The sequence below is a fragment of the Orcinus orca genome, chromosome 11 (genome assembly GCF_937001465.1).
Source record: "Orcinus orca chromosome 11, mOrcOrc1.1, whole genome shotgun sequence".
In the NCBI taxonomy this organism is placed as follows: Eukaryota; Metazoa; Chordata; class Mammalia; order Artiodactyla; family Delphinidae; genus Orcinus; species Orcinus orca.
Window position 1 is genome coordinate 46,965,414 of NC_064569.1, and position 18,844 is coordinate 46,984,257.

Sequence of the window (18,844 nt, forward strand, 5' to 3'; positions counted from 1 at the left end):
GTACTCCCCCTTCACCAAAATCACATATATACAGACCATCCCCCCTACCTCTTTGGAGCAGTTTCTCAGAGCTATCTGAAATGCTGTCTCCCAGGCTATAGTCCTCATTTTGCCCCAAATAAAACTTGACTCAAAATTCTCAGGTTGTGCATTATTTTAAGTCGACACCACCAACAATAAATTAACATCATTATGCACATAATCAAGTGCAGCCACATAATATCAAAAGTACTAATGACAAATATTCAGTTAAAAAGTGAAAGTTCTGAGGAAAAGTGAAAAAATACCAAGGTATCAGTGGGACTCTTGGAAACTGTTTCCAAATTGATTTCTTCTGAGTTCAAATTTTTTAATGTGATGGAGCTTATTTGTTTTTAGTGTTGGGCCAGAAAAATATCTTATATCTTAAAATACCAACTTAGTGATGTACAAATAAGCATAAAGTCATGAATTTTAAAGCGAAAAAGGAAACTTAGCCTTCATTTAGCCCAATGTTTACAATAATGACAGATCATCAGAATTACCTAGAATTGCACATACACACACACATATATATGTGTGTGTGTACATATAATATATATACATATATAATGTATATATATATTTGTATTTATGGTGTACATATATATATATATATATGTGTGTGTGTATGTTGTTTGGCTTCATTTCTGGAGATTCAGTTCTAATTTAGTAGGTCTAGAGACTAGCAAAGCAAGGTTTCTGATGACCATCCAGATTTGGAAGTCATTTATGTTAAAACTTCCATAATTTTGCATATGAGGCAACTGAAGTCTATGTGGATTGGCCAACCTACCAATTGTCATACAGCCAATGGATAGGAGTCAGGGATAAAACCCAGGCTTCCTGATTCTTGACTTTTCCCATTAACCCAGGCTTCTTCAAGATGTTCTGTGAGAAATGGCTAATCCTGTCTCTCACTTCACTTATAGTTTTTATCTAGTTTTTGTTTAATGAAAAATTATTTATGCTGCTAATTCACTCCTTAGCCTTTGAAGGTAACTAGACATTGTGTTTGTACATAAAAATAAAGCTGCTAACACTTGGTCCCTTTGATTGGAAACAGCTTTCACGTGTTTTCTCATTTCACTTGTTAAGATTTATCTTCTAACTGGTGTTTTTTTTTCCCACTTCAAATTTAAACTATTTAAATCCAGAAAAAAGCAAATTGTTTATTAAACTCATATGCTTAACAATTTCAGAGAAGTCGGCCACTGAATTGTTTATTGAGAGGGTTGTGTTCTTTCCTTCTTCCTTTCTTTCTCTCTTCTCCTCCCTCTTATAATCCCAAAAGGTAATGGCAGATTGTAATAGCTGAAACATAATGTAATATACTGATTTCTTTGCCTGGTGTATGTATGACTGCCCTCTGTTGGATGAAATTAGATCTGCTCTAATATGTTAGACTGTCTTGCCCTCTAGTGGTTTGTGCAGAAGATAGTAATGAGGACATTGGGGAACACTACCTGAAGGATCAGTCATTTCTTCGCAAATAATTGGTATTTTCACAAAATTCAACCAAAAGTCTGATTTAATAATAACTATAATTTAAAATGTAAGAACTCACCCTGACTGTGCCTCAAATTTCCTTTATGGATAAATCAATAGGATCATTAAGTTAAATTAAATGAATGTGTTTTATAAGGAATGTGAAATTTATGGTTACTTTTGATACATAACTCAAGTTATCACTTATTTAACCGGAAACTTCTAATAGGTCATTTTTTGAAAATGAAATTTCCTGAAGTGGAATGAATTGTATTCACTATGACTGAGATTCTACCAACTGAAGCAGAGACAAGCAGCAGAGATTTTTAATTTTTAAAAAACACTCATTTTTGAAGAAAAAAGCATTTGTGACTTAAAATATGAAAGCCAAGTTGCCTATTGTGAACTTACTACCCTTTAAACTTAGTTGAAACATAAACTTCGTAATTTATCATTTAATTAATTCAAAGTCAATTGAGCATAACCTATTTTTTCCAGCTCTCAGGTGAATATGAAATAAATAAGATTCTTGCTCTTTTGTAGCCTACAGTAATCAGATTTGAAGATGCTGGCAGGGCTGAGTCTTGTTTCTAAGAATAGATTAATTTTTTCCATTTGTTCTATTACCCTAAATTTACCACTCTCATGGCTCTTGTTTATCAGCTCAGTAATTCATCTCTGAATCTCCAGGGTAGAGTATAGTACATGAACCATGGTGGACCTTTAATACGTTTTTTCCAACACCTCTTCTAAGCTTTACCTCTTCTCTTGCTCCCTCTGGTGTCCAAGAAACCCTGAGGCCCTATCATCAAAACCTCCACTGAAAGGTAAATCAGGCATCATTGCCTTAAAATAAAGTCAATAATTTATTTGTCCAGGAGTAAAAACATACAAAGCCTTTTCTTGAGCTTAAAATTGAGGACTGGACTTCCCTAGTGGCGCAGTGGTTAAGAAACCACCTGCTAATGCAGGGGACGCGGGTTCGAGCCCTTGTCCGGGAAGATCCCACATGCCGCGGAGCAACTAAGCCCGTGTGCCACAACTACTGAGCCCACGTGATGCAACTACCGAAGCCCGCATGCCTAGAGCCTGTGCTCTGCAACAAGAGAAGCCACTGCAATGAGAAGCCCGCGCACCGCAATGAAGAAGAGCCCCGCTCCCGCTCCCAGGAAACAGAGAAAGCCCGTGCACAGAAACGAAGACCCAACACAACCAAAAAATAAATAAAATTTTAAAAAATAAATAAAATATAAAATTGAGGACTTACAGGTGTATATACACACATACCTATATATATAATAGATGCCTATATATGTACATATATAAAAGCTTTGTATATACATATACACATACACATAAATAGATAAAGGATAGATTCTGGAGGAGAAAGGGTGGCTATTTCTAGCCCAGTGAAAGAGATTACCATGTAGGTATTTATGTTCTTTCTTTAGGAAAAAAAAAGATTTTGTCTTCTCACTTTATAAGACCATATGCCTTAAAAAGCAAAGCTACCTCATCTGTTGTTTTGGTTTTTTTTTAAATCTAGTGTTCATTCTTTTCATTTTTCCCAGATCATATTTGCTCATTTTTAAAACGGTGGTTTGGACACCAGACACCTGAAATTGGAAATAATTAAGCCAAGGAACTTGCCATTTGCTGTCTGTACCAGCAGGAGTGACATTCAGCCAGGTAAGTCGTACAGGTTGTGTAGAGCTGGTATCTGTCCTACTTGATTGCTGTATATGTTCTGATGAGCTGGTGCTTATTACATATTTTAATGATCCCCATAGGGCAACAGGAGGTTTTCATTTGTCCACACCAGAACCTTGCATGTGCCGCTCCCTCCTTCTACTCACTTTTACTTTCTCTAATACTGAATTCTCAGCCATATTAGACCTAGGACTCTTCATATTTGTTATTCTAAAAACTCTAGGATAGAGTTGATCGCAACTGCATTTGTGTACTTTGTAAGAAACCCTATTAAGGTACTTCTCATTGTCTAGCATAATTCCTGAGCGCTGGGAACTTTAGCTATGAACATTGGTTTTTAATTTAAAAATAATTGTTAAACTTATCTTGCGCTTCAAAATTTTTACCTTTTCATTCTTTTGGGAGATCGTATTTTAGTCAGATGTTATATATTCTAACTAAGACCTTTTGCATTTTATCTCTTGTCGCATATGTTCTATCTTTCTATACATTCTAGATTTTTAAAAATATTCTTTCATCTTTCAATTTATTAATCTTCCAACTTTTTTTTAATTTCTAGAAGCTATTTCTTGTGCATGGATTTTTCTCATAGCATACCATTCTTATAATGTTTTAAGGATACTATATCTTATTTAGTCTCTCTGAAAAGCAATTTGCTTTTCAACAAATTCTCTTCATCATGATATACAAATTATATGTTTCTATTGGTTTTCCTCTATCATGATGCAGATATCCTCCAGTCTGTGTTGAAGACTGGTTTTATGCTCATATTTAACAAGGAAAAAATAGGAAGCTGTGTGTGTGTGTGTGTGTGTGTGTGTGTGTGTGTGTGTGTGTAAAGTTCAGCAGACTTCAAATTACAGGAGTGGATAGGAATAACCATTAAATGAGAAAACCTCTGAATACTGAGAGCTTTACTCTATAGTTTTTCATTCAGAGAGCTGTGCTGATGATCCAGAGATAAATGATGCCACTTTTTCTTTTAGAGAGAATAACCCTTTGCTTTCGTCCATTGCTAAGAGGCCTGGTAGCAGGGGTACTGCCTGTGGTGGTGGGAGACTTCTGCTCTCTGCTAACCTCAGGGTCCCTGAGTCAAAGTCACTCAAGTGTCTCCTGGAGCAGGTTAAATCTCTTCTTGACCTTGTTGCCTGAGGAGTTCTTCCCACTCATCCTAGTCTATAGTGTTCTGCCACTTCTCATCCTTTTTCCTTTTGTCTTCTTCTAAAATGCATGAGTTATTTGTCAGTTAATAGCATCTTCATCATTTTCTTCATTGTTGTAAAATTTATACCTCTTTATTTTCTATACTATCAATTTAAGACGCAGGGATGAAAAGAGATATATGCCTGGGGTCAGGCCACCATTTTGAAACAGAAGTCCTAAGAAGGACCAAGAGAGAGAACACCAAACACTTGTACTGCCCTGGTGATGAGAAAATAGAGAGTGACAGAGAGCAGTTCAGGAAGACATATGTTAAGGCCTGTCATGTTCTTAAAGCCTATCTATTGGATTAAATACACTATCCTTATTTAAATCCCATAATAAAATACTAGAATTAAACTGCTCTCTGAGGTCATCTTGCCAAACTTCAATTTGGAGGTTGGAATTCCTTCTATACCATTTCACTCAATCTGCTTCCAAAATATACTTAGTCATGCTCACTGAGTACTTAATGAAGCAATGCACATTGTTGGAAAATTTCGACTTTGTTAGAAACTAACAAAGAAATGAATTCGGCTTCTCTTTTAGTTTCACCCACTAATTCTAATCTATCCATTAAAAACATGTACTTCAGGGGACTCTGTGAACACTTGAAATTGTATATAAAAATAATTTTTAGATGTGCATAAGAACACTTTTCTGGCAAGAGGGTCCATAGGTTTCATTATGTTCTCAACTTAATCTATAACAAACAAACAAAAGACCAAAAGTCTCTAGTCTCAAAACAGTACAGAGAAAGCTGGCTTCCTTTAATTTCTGGCAGTTCTTCAAATATCCAAGGGTAGCTATAATCCATTTTTATTTTTGGTATTTATACAGTAAAATACTTTGATTGTATTTATACAATCAAAGTCATTTAAATACCATGATACTGCAGATATTTAAATAGGGTACAGATTTTAAAGAGCTCGATTTAAACTTATTATAAACCTGTTCATGTCCATACCCATAAATATAAAGAAGTCAGTTAGTAAAATAAAGCAATAAATTCAGTACATTCTAAATGATGGGAACTAGAGGCTTGTTATCTCTAAGAAGTGGGATGAACAAAATAATACAGGGAATTCTCTCTGTGCTCTGTGTTTAATCACCACACTTGTAAGCTTTTCAATAACAAAGGATGGGATCAAATCAGTGTGATTTTTGCCTTCACTCACTGATAAATACATCAGCATTATTTACAAAAACCGTTGTAAAATCTTGAGCAATTTTTAGAAAGCCTATTATTTTGCATAAAGTTATCATGGCTTCACGAAAAGTATCACAATTATCAGGACTTCGAGAAATTTCAAGTTTTTTTTCATTTTTATAGCATATAATTTTTCTTTGTTAAATTATTTAAATGAAAAATGATAATTTTAGACATAAATTTTTAAAAATTAGATACAACTAAAATTATATGAAATATCTATACCCAGTGTACCAATGCTAAGATTTTGGTGTATGTACTTTCAGAATAAAATACTATATCCCTTGACTTCTTTATTTATTAGTATATTATGGATGTCCTTTCACAAGAGTGAATATAGATCTACCTTTTAATTTTAACATATTATTCCACTGTTTGAATGTACTACAGTTTACTTATAACTGTCTAAATAAACATTTTGTTTCCATTTTTTTGCTTTTATAAACAGCAGTATAATATAAAGTTTATGCATATATATTGGGTCTTATACATGTTGCCAAACTCTCTTGAGACCAACTTATCCTCCTACCCACAGTAAATTAGAATCTTCCTTTCTTTTGCACACTCAGGCTAAACCAGGGTATCGAAGCCCATTTTAGTTTTTTCTAATCTGTTAGGCAAACTGTGTATATGTCTTTGTTTTATGATGCCTTCTTTTGGGGGGGTATATCTCATTGCAAAAGACCACTGTTTCCTTCTAGAGGTAATAACAAGGTCAATGTGAGTTCTCCTGGGTTTTGAGACTTGTGATTCCATGAATAATAAGGGTTATTGTAAGAAGTCTGCAAAGAGCCTATGGTTTTGGAACAGCCTTTGCTTTATAATTAAAAAAGATGAATTCAATCCATCTCTATAAAGAGAATATATATCCTCATACTCTTATAAGGATGGAAGATGCTGTATAAACATCAATACCTATTATAGTAAATTCCCAATTTGAGAGTTATGAGGGTGAAAAGAAAAAGGAAAAGAATGCAGAGGAAGAAAGGATGGCTGTATTCAAAGGTAATCCAAAAGCCTTCATTTTGGCCAATAGCTTATATGAATCTCTCACACCTGATATTTCCCCCCAAACTGCTAACAACGAATTATTTTTTAAAAAAGTAAAAAAATGGAAATAAAGTTGAAATTAAAATTAAATTAAGTGGTATAAAATAGATCTTCCTTATACGTTAGTTTGAAACAGTTATTCATAAGCAAAAATTATTTAAGAGGATAGAAATATCAGGAAGACCCAAGTTTAGATAAATTGACAGTGAATCATTTCCTGAAAATTACATTATCATACTTACTCAATTATTTCAACTGTAATACATTTTAGAAATTATTCTATTTTACTCAGATATTTTTTCACATCTAAAACCCCAGAAAATGGAGCCAATGACGTAATATATAGTAAAGTTGTTTAAACTTGTAAAAAAAAAACACAGAAGAATATTTTTCTTTATTGTATTTTAAACACAATAACCAGCCTTTAGTATATTAGAAACTGAAAGGAAGTTACTGTTACCTATATTTTTTTCTTCAGACTCAGTAGGACTTACATGTGGCTTATGGACTTTTTAAGCTGAAGTTCAACAAAAAAAGGCAATTATGTACCTGGAATGTACTGGAATTAACCTAATTTGGATTTAATATTTTCAGAATAATGTTAAGTCTGTTTCTTCTATTTCTTTTTTTTTATGGTACCTATTTCAGAAGGTTATTTGTGATGTTAAATGAGACAGCATATTTATTTATTTATTTATTTATTTATTCATATATTCATTTATTTATTTTTTGGCTGCATGGCATGTGGGATCTTAGTTTCCAGACTAGGGATTGAACCTGTGCCCCCTGCAGTGGAAGCGCAGAGCCCTAACCACTGGACCACCAGGGAATTACCTTTTTTCTATTTCTCTACCCTTACCTAGTCACAAGATTTCTAGCATAGATTGCATAACTTGATATTCAATGTTTTAAAATATATGCCCCTCAAACATCCAAATGACTGAGACCATTATACCTAGTGCTTAAACGAAGCGACCACTATGATGCCTCTGTGAGGATCCATCTTGATCCCACCTGAGATGTCTGCGTCACAGGAATTGTGCCTTTCTGAAAGCCTTGGTTGGTCATGTGCATCCTGGCCGATCATATCATCACTATGCACTGGGCACAATGAAGGTTACTTTCATCTTAGGCCCGTCTTAACTGATAGCTCTGCAGCCTGCTACAACACTGGGCATCAGGCACTCGTCTTCAGTAGCATGCCCTTTGCTTTTAGTACATTCCCTTGCTGTTTCTCCTGTGTTGAATGTTCCACCCCCTCTTTTGGACCCCATGCTTTCTTCTTTCCTGGTTTGATCCCTTGGTTTTGTTGGAGCACGTTATCCTTTAGCTTCCGGAGAAGCAGGTTTTGAAAACCTGCATGTTTTTTGATTACTTGCATGTTAGATTACTTGCATGTTAGAAATATTTTTCTACCCTCATCTGTGATTGAATTGTGTCAGGGCATAACACTCTGAAGTTAGAAATAGTTTTCCTTCAGATTTTAAAAATCATTATACCACTGTCTCCTAATCTCCGATGTTTATCTATGAAGTCCCATACCTTTCTGATTCCTGACACCACATGCATTACACCCTGGACCCCTATTTCTTTTAACTCTCTGGAAGCATTTAAGATCTTTTCATCTATATACTTTTGAAATTTCATGATGATGTCCCTTGAAAAAAGGTGTACTTTTTCACCATTATTTTGCAGGACAGTGTCTCAACCCAGCCATTCAGTTCTGAGAAATTTTATTTTATTATTTCTTTTTAATATTTTCCTTACATTTTCTCTGTTTCTTGATCTATTTCCAAGAATTCTATTAGCTACATGTTGAACCTGGGTCCTTAAAATATGTATATTTTTAATATTTCTTGTCCCTTATTCTACTTTCTAGATGATTTCTCAATATTTTTTGACGTTTAAAATGCATCACCATTTTAATACTAATAGTTATTTGTTACACTCTGATCATTACTTTTTAAAAAAGAATCCTGTTCTTATTTTACAGTTGTAAAATTTTCTCTTATCCAAAAGTTATATTTTTGAAAATATCTTCTATGTACCCCCCTGCATTTTTTCTGAGTTTCTCTATTTCTTCTGAGTCTCATTTTTATCTGTTTGTGTTGGTCTGCTCACTCATGTTGGAAACTTTTATTTTTATGACTTGTCTGGAGATGTTTGTCCAGTAATTTCTGAGAATGAGGCTCTAAGAAATGGAGAGTAAGCTCTGTTGGCTTATAGACTCCTGTTGGGCTTTACATTAGTGTTACTGGGATAAGAACCTGACCAGGAGACCCCAAATATCAAAGTGTGGAGGTCTTTTCTCTTGGGACAGGAGGTATATGCAAAGAAACCCTTGGGTTATAAGCCAGTCTGTGGCCTCCAGGGCCCAGCACTGGGTATCTAAGCACTGTAAGATCCTAGGAAGACATGGTGGATCTCTCCTTTCGGCGTGAAGACATTCACTTACTCAGTTTCTAAGGACAGGCCTTACACTACACTCCTCCTTGCCCCAAATCTGGAGACTCTTTGGTTCAGTTTCTCCAGAGTAAAACTTTCTCTTTTGTAAGTAGGGAAGGAGGCTATTTCAGTTGTGAAGGAGGGAATCTGGGCTCTGTCTACTCCTAGGCACAATTCTGCTGATCCTTTTGTTTCTGTCTCCATCCTTAATAACTACCATTGTAAACTGACCTAATACAATTAGGTTATGCACAATTCTTAAGTCCTTTTTGGTAGATAATAGATGCCCACTAAAAACTTTGAGGTGAATGACACTAGCTGCTCCACTCACTCTACCAGGTGCCACTCTAACCTTGCTACCAGGTTATAAAAAAGGTAATTCTCAAACCAAGGGTTGCCCCTATCTACACACACAAAAGAAACAGTTCATATGATCTTTCCTGTTGAATCAAGGAAATCCCAAGCTCTTGGTTCCTTTAGATGTTTTTATTACCACTTTCTGAAGTGGTAGATTTGTCAAATGCTAAAGTTTCAGGGCAGGATTCTATAAGCCATATAGTTGGAATTCTGCAAAAGAACACCCCAGAGTTCACAGCTTGATACAGGACCACAATTCCACTTAGGAATTCAGCCCAGTGCATCTTTCAAGGTAAAGGGAATAGACCTAGCTGGCTTCTCATACATGGTTACACAAGCATGGGAGAGTCTCTAGAATATTTTATACAGTGACCCTATTTTGAATAATTTAAATTTTACTAATGAGAATTCATATCCAGTATTCATCAAATGAGGCAACATATTTTACCAACATTTAGTAATATTAACCAGCCAGCTTTGGATGCTAATTAAGATATGGATAACAGAAACAAATACATTAGCTACAGCTAGAGTAGGGCTTTCCTTAAAATGCCGTCCGATCACAACTCAGTTGTACATTATTGATTTGTGTTTTAACTGACCAACCCTAGCTTGGACATTCTTGGTTAGTACCTGGGTTACAGCCTAAGCTAAGTAGCACACATACCATATCACACTGCCTGTCGTCTACTTTTTTATAAAGTACATTAAGACTGCAACCTTGTCTTCTAAGGAAACTGTGCTTCTAAGAGCCAATCCAGACCTCTTCAGGACTTAATGGTTTCCTTATACAGGCATACCTTGGAGATATTGCAAGTTCAGTTCCAGACCACTGCAATAAATTGAGTGACACGAATTTTTTGGTTCCCCAGTACATATAAAAGTTATGTTTATACTATACTGTAGTCTATTAATTGTGCAATAGCATTATGTCTAAAAAACCAATGCACACACCTTAATGTAAAAATACTTTATTGCTGAAAAATGCTGACCATCATGTGAGCCTTCAGTGAGTCATAATCTTTTAGCTGGTGGAGGGTCTTGCCTCAATGTTCATGGCTGCTGACCGATCAGGGTGCTGGCTGCTGAAGGCTGGGGTGGCCGTGGCAGTTTCTAAATATAACACAGCAGTAAAGTGTGCTGCATTGGTTGACTCTTCTTTTCACAAACAATTTTTCTGTAGCATGTAGTGCTGTTTGATAGCATTTTCCCTATAGTAGAACTTCTTTCAAAATTGGAGTCAATCCTCTTAAGCCCTGCTGCTTCTCTGTCAACTAAGTTTATGTAATACTCTAAACCCTTGGTTGTCATTTTAACAATCTTCACAGCATCTTCACTAGGAATAGATTCCATCCCAAGAAACCCCCTGGTTTTTTTTTTGTTTTTTTGTTTTTGGCTCATCCAGGAAAAGCAACTCCTCATTCATTCAAATTTTATCGTGAGATTGCAGCAATTCAGTCACATCCTAAGACTCCACTTCTAGTTCTAGTTCTCTTGCTGTTTCCACCACAACTGCAGTTACTTCCTCTACTGAAGTCTTGAACCCTTCAAAGTCATCCATGGCTGGAATTAACTTCTTCCAAACTCCTGTTAATGTTGATATGTTAACCTCTTCCCATGAATCATGAATGTTCTTAATGGCATCTAGAATGGTGAATCCTTTCCGGAAGGTTTTCAATTTACTTTTCTCATGCATCAGAGGAATCATTATAAGGCAGCCATAGCCTTACAAAATTTATTTCTTAAAGAACAAGACTTGAAAGTTGAAATTACTCCTTGATGCATGGGCTGCCGAATGGATGCTGTGTTTCCAGGTGTGAAAACACATTAATCTCCACCAGAGCTCTTGGATGACCAGGTGCATTGTCAATGAGCAAAAATATTTTGAAAGGAATCTTTTTTTCCTGAGCAGTAGGTCTCAACAGTGGGCTTAAAATATTCAGGAAACCATGTTGTAAACAGATGCGCTGTCATCCAGGTTTTGTTGTTCCATTGATGGTGCACAGACCAAGTAGATTTAGCATAATTCTTAAGGGTCCTAGAATTTTTGGAATGGTAAATGAGCACTGGCTTCAACTTCAAGGTATCAGCTGCCTTAGCCTTTTACAAGAGAGTCAGCCTGTCCTTTGAGGCTTTGAAGCCAGGCACTGACTTCTCTCTAGCTATGAAAGTCCTAGATGACATCTTCTAATACAAGGCTGCCTCATCTAAACTGATAAACTGTTGTTTGGTGTAGCCACCATCATTCATTATCTTAGCGAGATCATCTGGATAACTTGCTGTAGCTTCTACGTCAGCACTTGCTACTTCACCTTGCACTTTTATGTCATGAAGATGGCTTCTTTTCCCAAATCTCATGAACCAACGTCTGCTAGTTTCAAACTTTTCTTCTGTAACGTCCCCACCTCTCTCAGCCTTTGTAGAATTGAAGAAGGTTGGGGCCTTGCTCTGGATTTGGCTTCGGCTTAAGGGAATTTTGTGGCTGGTTTGATCTTCTATCCAGACAACCACAGCTCTCCATATTGGCAGTAAGATTGTTTTGCTTTCTTATCATTCGGGCATTCACTGAAGGAGCACTTTTAATTTCCTCCAAGAACTTTTCCTTTGCACTGAGAACTTGGCTAAGTGTTGGTGCAAGAGGCCTGGCTTTCAGCCTGTCTTGGCTTTTGACATGTCTTCCTCGCTAAGCTTAATCATTTCTAGCTTTTGATATAAAGTAAGAGGCATGTGACTCCTTCCTTCACTTGAACACTTAGAGGCCATTGTAGGGTTATTAAGTGGTCTAATTTCAATATTGTGTCTCAGGGAATATGGAGGCTCAAGAAGAGGGAGAGAGATGGGGAAATGGCTAGTTTGTGGAGCAGCTAGAACACACACATTTGTCTATTAGGTTTGCTGTCTTATATATGGGTGTGGTTCATGGAGCCCCAAAACAATTATGATAGTAACATCAAAGATCACTGATCACAGATCACAACAAATATATTAATAATGAAAAAGTTTGAAATATTGCAATAATTACCAAAATGTGCAAGAGAGACATGAAGTGAGCAAGTGCTGTTGGAAAAAAGGTGTCAATAGACTTTCTCAAGATGGGGTTGCCACAGACATTCAATTTTTAAGAAACCCCACAATATCTGCAAAGTGCAATAAGGGGAAACCCAATAAAAAAGGCCTGCCTGTCATGGTCTAAGTTTTCTAAGTTTCCTCCATTCCACTAAATCATCTACTTTCTCATTGACAAAAGATTGCTGACATTTACCTTCTACTGTTATATATTATCTTATTTTCCTTGTCCTGGATTTGTACTCCTTTAAAAATATATTTACTTTTATATTAGTCGGGTTATAGAAAGAACAAAGATAAACTTTTTTTATTTAAGCCTCACCTCTTAACCAACACTCTATTATATTATTTTCCTAAACGTCAAAACATTTTCTTATCAGATCATTTAGGCAGCAGTGGGTAAAAACTACACATTTAGAAACAATATTTTCTATAAAACCAGGCAAAAGCTATTGAATTAATATTTCTTAACATCATCTACATCCTTATGCTTGGAATGGGAATTCTCTACAAGCAAAAGCAATGGGTTAGAATGAACAATAGGAAAAATTTATAAGTTTGACTGGCATAGTTTCAGATCTTTTCTATTATTTAAATTATTGTTCAGCAGGATCCCCAAATATTTATTTAAAATAAAACATACTAATAAAGTCTCCCAATTACACCTTTAATTGTGCTCTAAATAATGAATACAGTTGCTGAAAAAATATAGCTATTGTTATGATATTGATAAGGAGATTGTTGAAGGATGTCATCATGCCTGGAAAAGTGACCAGAGAGGGTGTTGGGTGTTGCATGTAAACCAGCTCTTAGGGTTGATTATGAAGGAAAGTCCCAGAAAGAAGTGTCTATGATAGTACTGAGACTTGCCTTAACTACCTGAAAGTGACATTTTGTGTTACAGTTTTCTATAAACACACCTTTGTGCTTGAAATAATTCAAAGTTGAGTTTTAAAATCTAATCTATGTGGCTATGTCATAATAGTTGGGATTCTTTCTGCTGTCTTTGCCTCAATTTGGGGCACACTGACTTAAAAAAAGATTGAAGTCTATTTCTACCAATTATAATTAAAATTCTAAAATGCAAACCACACTGTAAGTTAGATTTCCAATGGGCTACACTTTACAATAATACCAGAATATTTTTGAAAAAATTGTGAATATTAGAAAATGAAGCCATACTTTTACAATTGGTATTTTTACACTGACTGAACTACTCAATTACCATGTGAAGACTGAATATAGGTGGCAAAAATGTAAGTTTTCTAATGGTAATAACTTTTAATACTAAACTTACAGAAAGGCAGTTTTTAAGGTTAAAGCAGACGGATTAATTCTATTTATCAGTGAAAACTTAGTGAGAAATGCAATAACATAATCAGAAGGGTAGTTGGTTCTTGAACTCATAATAATAACATCAATTTTCTGTGAACATTTAGAAAGCAGCTTTAAAAATTCAGTTTTGTACTTATAGACTTTTTCTCTGCACTTCTAACTTACTGCATAATTTGGGGATTTGAGCTGGAATCATGAAATGCCCTACAGAGTATGGCTATTGGTATATACAATAGACTAGCTCCCTGTTTACTCTGTCGGCTCTCCCTTCTTTTCCTGGCAACCACTTGGGGCCAGTATATGAACAAAGAGAACATGAGGTGTGATAAATTAAATAGGAAGCATACATTTACTTGTCGGATTTTTTAAAATAGTTGTAGGGATGAACTATTAAAAAAAAGTTAAGACAACAGGGTTTTATTGTTACCCAGAAAATTTGAGAGTAAATAAAACTGGAAGTACTAGGAATGTTGGTACTGACATTCACAAATAAATTCCTGTATGTTATGGGAATAAATGTTAGAAGATCTATGTGGCATAAACTTAAAGGAAAGTGAAATTTATTTTAATTTATTCATTATTTCGCTCAACCATTAAATAAACGTGCATGAATTCCTATCATGTGTTAGTCTTGTGCTGGGCCTTGCAGAAAGAATAAAGATGAATAAAACAAGTCTCTTGCCTGGGGGCATTCACAGTCATGGTCTAGTGAACGATAATAAAAAACTAAGTACACGAAGAGAAGGATTTGTGTGATCAATGTGTTGGGAATTAAAGTCTGGTAGGCCATCTATCCACAATGGTTGATTTATTGATTTTTACCTTATCTTATTCTAGAAAGAATGTTTTAGGAATGAGATAGACACAATGAAACAAATATGAAATCTGGGGTGTTAAGGAAAAAAGAAAAAATAACCGTTACAAAGGTGGAAATAAATATACATCTCTTTTTCCAAAGGATAAACTGTAACCCAACCAAGTTTGAAGTGGGGATAAACAAAGAAAACACTGAGAAAGGAGAAGATGATGAGTGGAATGTTGACTTCTTTCAGATCGAAAGAATAGAACAAAATGCACGTGTTTCAAATATTGTTAAAGTTACTTGCTAATGCTTTGAAAAATTAAATATCATCTCTCAGTATGAGATGATATTTATAAATGTGCTTTAAACACTTCAAGAGGCAATATGTGGCACTTACTCTTTGCTATATTTTATCTCTTTATGTACATTTTTTATCATTTTGCTTCTTATTATGAAATCTCCATGACATTAAAAATGAAAAATAAAAAGAGATGAAAAGCTTAAGTCACCATATTTTCTTACAGCTTCAATAGAGGTTTGATGAAAACATTTGTATTCTGGCACCATGTTGACTGTTGAACTTACTCCCAGAGCAGCTACAGATTTGTCCTATGGCCTGAGGCATTGAAACGCCACAGAGCCCTGCAATAATTTCCTGTCTGATCAGACAACCCAGTTATTCCATTTTCCCAGGTGTCCTGGTGACCTGTATTATTGTCAACAACAAGCATTGCTTCAGCTTTAGGTTTAAAATATCTGCTGGGTTTGCAGACTCAGATTCATTTTACCATCTAGCTGAAAATGTACAGTGCACTTTAGGGTGATGGAGTTCGCCTTCATTCATTCATCCATCCTTACTTTTATTCTATTTGGTTCTTAGTGCAAAAGAAAGAGTGCCACCTCCTGGATGTGGGATAGGAAGAGCATATGAACATAAAAATGTACTGTCTTATGAAAGGCAGATTCAAAGTAATTGTGTAAGGAAAAATTTCAGAGTGTCTCATTTCACTAATAATAATTACATAAATGTGCTTAAATGCTTTTATTATCAATAAACACTGAATGGAAATTATTTTAGAATTTCCACCTAAATATTTAGAAATAAAGATTCCTCTTGTTTTCTTATACCTTATTTTTCAAAGGAAATTTTTAAAATTTAGAGCAGTTTTAAGGTTCACTGCAAAATTAAGAGGAAGGTACAAAGATTTCTTATATAACCTACCCCTATACCTGCATAGCCTCCCCCATTATCAACATCACTCACCAGAGTGGTACATTTGTTACAATTGATGAATCTGCATTTACCAATTACAATAAACTAAAATCCACAGTTTACATTAGGGTTCATTCTTGGTGTTGTACATTCTGCAGGTTAGGACAAATGTATAACGCCATGTATCCATAATTATAATATTATACAGAGTGTTTTTACTGCCCTGAAATTTCTCTGTGCTCCACCTATTCATCCCACTCCCCCTCCCTTGTGGCAGCCACGGATCTTTTTACTGTCTCCATATTTTGCCTTTTCCAAAATGTAATATAATTGGAAACATACAGTATGTAGCCTTTTCAGATTGTCTTCTTGCCCTTAGTAATATTTAAGTTTCCTTTATGTCTTTTCATGACTCCATAGCTCCTTTCTTTTTAGCACTGTATAATATTCTGTTGTCTGGACATGCAAGTTTATTTATTCATTCACCTACTGACAGATATATTGGTTGCTTCCAAGTTTTGGCAATTATGAATCAAGATACTGTAAACATTTGTGTGCAGCTTTTGTGCGGATAAAATTTTCAACTCCTTTGGGTAAATACCAAGGAGTTGGTATTTACCAACTGATTGATGGATTGTATAGTGAGAGTATGTTTAGTTTTATAAGAAACTGCCAAATTATCTTCCAAAATGGAAGTGTTTATACTTAGGTATAAATCTAACAAAATATATACAAGATCTGTATGAGGAAAACTACAAATCTCTGATAGACAAAATTTAAGAAGAACTAAATAAATGGAGAGATTCCATGTTCGTGGATAGGAAGACTCAATATTGTCAAGAAGTCAGTTCTTCCCAACTTGATCTATAGATTGAATACAATCCCAGTCAAAATCCCAGCAAGTTATTTTGTGTCTATTGACAAATTGATTCTTAAGTTTATACGGAGAGGTAAAAGACCAAGAATAGCCAACACAGCATTGGAGGAGCAGTACAAGTTTGGAGGATTGATACTATCCAACTTCAAGACTTAGTATAAAGCTATGGTAATCAAGACACAGTGCTATTAGCAAAATAATAGACAAATGGATGGAACAGAATGGAGAGTTATAGGAGAAAACCTAGATGACCTCTTCAGGCATGCCTCTGTTTACCCCAATAACTTTCCTTATTTTGAAGCCTGCTTTGTCTATAATTAATATAGTTATTCCTGCTTTATTTTGATTAGTGTCAGCATGGTATATTTTCTCCAGCCACTTGCTTTTAATCTTTATGTATCTTTATATTTAAAGTGAGTTTCTTGTGGACAACATACAGTTGGGTCATGTCTTTTGATCCACTCTGGCAATCTGTCTTTTAATTGGCACATATGGACCATTGACCTTCAAAGTGGTTATTTTTACATTTGGATTAATATCTACCATATTTGTTTCTGTGTTCTATTTGTTGCCCTTCTTTGTTCCTGTTTTTGTCTTCTACTCTTTTTCTGCCTTTTGTGGTTTTAATTGAGCATTTTAAATGATTCCATTTTCTCTCCTTTTTTTAGCATATCAGTTATACTTTATTCTTTAATATTTTAGTGGTTATTCTAGAGTTTACAATATACATTTACAACGAATACAAGTCTACTTTTAAATAACACAATACCACTTCACTGATAGTGTGAGTACCTTATAATAACAAAATATTCCTAATTCCTCCCTTCCATCACTTGTATCGTTGTCATTTATTTCACTAATATATAAGCATACATAAGCATAGATATGTATATATGATATATACATAAGCATACATTATCGAATCCATTGTTACTATTATTATTTTGAAAAAACTCTTATGTGTTAGATCAATTAAGAATAAGAAAAATAAAAGTTTTGATTTAATCATCACTTAATCCTTCTTTGATGCTCTTGGTTTTTTGTCGGTTTTTTTTTTGCGGTATGCAGGTCTCTCTCTGTTGTGGCCTCTCCCGTTGCGGAGCGCAGGCTCCGGATGCGCAGGCTCAGCGGCCATGGCTCACGGGCCCAGCCGCTCCGCGGCATGTGGGATCTTCCCGGACCGGGGCACGAACCCGCGTCCCCTGCATCAGCAGGTGGACTCTCAACCACTGTGCCACCAGGGAGGCCCCGATGCTCTTGCTTTTTTTAATGTAGATTGAGTTTCTTTTTTCTTTTTTTTTTAAAAACATCTTTATCGGAGTATAATTGCTTTACAGTGGTGTGTTAGTTTCTGCTTTATAATAAAGTGCCTCAGTTATATGTATACATATGTCCCCATATCTCCTCCCTCTTGCGTCTCCCTCCCTCCCACCCTCCCTATCCCACCCCTCTAGTCACAAAGCACCAAGCTGCTCTCCCTGTGCTATGCGGCAGCTTCCCACTAGCTTGATTGAGTTTCTGACCTGTATTATTTTCCTTCTCTCTAAAGAACTTTTAATTTTTTGCAAGGCAGGTCTGCTGGCAACACATTCTCTTAATTTTTGTTTGTCTGAGAATGTCTTTAATTCTCTTTCACTTTTGAAGAATAATTTCACAGAGTAGAGAATTTTAGATTGGTGGTATTTTTCTCTCAGCACTTTAAATGTTTGACTGTATTCTCTTCTTTCTTGCATGGTTTCTGAAGAGAATTTGTATGTAACTCTTATCTTTGTTCCTGTATAGGTAAGACATTTCCTCCCCCCCCTCTGGCTTCCTTCAAAAAATTTTCATCTTTGATTTTCTGTAATTTGAAAATGATATGCCTAGGTATAGGGGTTTTTTCTTTTCTTTTTTTTTTTCCGTTTATTCTGTTTGTTGTTCTCAGAGCTTCCTAGATCTGTAGTTTGGTGTCCGACATTAACTTGGGGGAGATTACCAGCCATTATTGTTTCAAATATTTTTTCTATTCTTTTCTTTCTTCTTCTAGTGTGCTCATTAAATGTATGTCACACGTTTTTAAATTGTCCCACAGTC

The 18,844-nt window shown here is 35.3% G+C and overlaps 1 long non-coding RNA gene across 1 annotated transcript in view; it reads left to right on the forward strand.

Annotated features, from left to right (window-relative positions):
- The window catches only part of LOC117203941 (uncharacterized), a 464,617-nt gene that overhangs the window by 235,841 nt on the left and 209,932 nt on the right, over positions 1-18,844 (forward strand). The window contains exon 6 of the long non-coding RNA XR_007469983.1: positions 3,078-3,195. This is a non-coding gene — a long non-coding RNA (uncharacterized LOC117203941). The remainder of the gene's footprint in view (positions 1-3,077; positions 3,196-18,844) is intronic.